This window comes from Corvus brachyrhynchos, unplaced genomic scaffold (genome assembly GCF_000691975.1).
Source record: "Corvus brachyrhynchos isolate BGI_N302 unplaced genomic scaffold, ASM69197v1 scaffold119, whole genome shotgun sequence".
Classification (NCBI taxonomy): domain Eukaryota; kingdom Metazoa; phylum Chordata; class Aves; order Passeriformes; family Corvidae; genus Corvus; species Corvus brachyrhynchos.
The window spans coordinates 202,548-204,198 of NW_008240054.1; the positions used below are offsets into that span (position 1 = coordinate 202,548).

The following is a 1,651-nucleotide window of genomic DNA, read 5'->3' on the forward strand; positions in this document are numbered from 1 at the left end:
CCGTGCTCCCGGGGAGCTCCGGTGCTGCCATGCCCGGCTGGTGCCCCCCCAAAGCGGGCAGGGGGTGGCAGGTGATGCCCTCTCAGCCACTTCTGTCTCAGCAGCCTTTTGCTGCTCTGACCTCGCATCCACTCCCAAAAATGGGGAGAAAAAGAGAAGGCCCTTCCCAGGGGTGCCCCCTGCACCAGAGGATGGGCTCCCAGATCCAGAGGGAAACAGGCAAAACCTTGCAGGAGCCCAAAAAACCAAAAAAACCCAAATCACGGGGATTTCTACAAGAGCACAACCTGCTTTGGCTGCAGCCCAGCTCTTGTCACCTCCTGGGAGGCCCCCAGCTGCGGGGTCGTGCCGAGGTCGGCACCCCCTCTGTGCCACGCAAACCGAGCTGGGGCCACCCCATAAATGCTGGGGCACCCCAAAACCACCCCGGGTGTTTTTCCTGCCGGCTCTCCTCCAAGGAAAAAGGGAAGCAGGGCTGGGAAGGGCAGTACTCACCACAGAGGCGAGAGCTCCTTTCCTCTGGGACCGAGCCCCGATGTGCCGTGGGTATAAATACCAGCGAGCCCGTGGAACCTCAGAGGCGGATCCTCTCTAAACAAAGACCCTAAATAGGCTCAGTGATGGTGTGTTGGCCATATGGCCATATAAGGTGTTTTATTTCATTAAATTGACCTTGGGCTGGTGGTAGGACCCAGCACGGTTAATTATTGTAGGAAAATGGATGTGGGGATGCTTGGGAGGCAGCGGCCCCGTTGTGAGGACGTTCCTTTTATGCTCCGCTCCGATAAACAAGCGAGACTCAAGTCCTTATAAGCGACGGGCTCGGAAAAAGGAGGTGCGAGTGACCCCAGTTCCTGGGGAGCGTGTGGAGAAACCCCACCCGGGTGGAGGTGGGTGTTGGGGCTCCGCCGTGGGGACACCCCGGAGCCGGGATGGGAATTTGGCATCGCTGAGATGCTGGAAACGCGCGGGGTTGGTGCCTCGCCTCCTCCCGGCCTCGGTTCCCCCCGCAGCCCTGGCATCCAGCGCTTCTGAGCTGCCTCTCCCTGTGGTTTTCTGCCCCCGCCCCCGTTTTTGGGCTTTTGGTGTCCCAAAGCCCCTCGTGCCCCAAATCCTCGGCCTGAGCCAGGAGTTGTGGCCGGGAGTTGTGGGTCCGAATCCCGACCCCGCGCTGCGGCTGCACCCAGTGCTGATCCCTGCCGGGGGATTTTGGGGGTGGGATGAGCTCAGACCCCTCCAGGGGCCGGGTGGGAGCTGGCAGTGGGAGCGGAGCCGCAGAGGCCCCTGGCCCTGGCAGAGGCCAACCAGCAGCTCCCGAGCTCCCGGCTGCCTTTTTAAGGACAACGGGCCCTCACCAGGGAGTCTCCCGGAGCACCCAGGGGAGGCAGGAGAGATGCCCCGGAGTCACCCCCCAGAGCTCGCGGGGCTCGAGGGAAACTGAGGCACGGGGGGGCCCAGGCTGATCCCGAGCTGTGCCCGGGGCAGGGACATCCCGGCACTGGAGCAGTGACAAGGAGCTGCAGCGTCCCACCGCAGCCAAGGGACCAAGGGAAGGTCCTGGTGGGCCCCATGGTGCCAGAGGGAAGGAGCGGGCTCTGGGCTGCCACTCCAGGAGCGGGACAGGGACAGGGACCGGGACACGGGGCGGCCC

The 1,651-nt window shown here is 63.5% G+C and overlaps 1 protein-coding gene across 1 annotated transcript in view; it reads right to left on the reverse strand.

The window, feature by feature from the left end:
• Nucleotides 1-591, reverse strand: part of ACTG2 (actin, gamma 2, smooth muscle, enteric) — a 15,146-nt gene extending 14,555 nt beyond the window's left edge. Inside the window, exon 1 of the mRNA XM_008641579.2 lies at nt 496-591. The gene's annotated coding sequence lies outside the window, so the exon portion shown is untranslated. The remainder of the gene's footprint in view (nt 1-495) is intronic.
• Between the last annotated feature and the right edge of the window lie 1,060 nt (nt 592-1,651).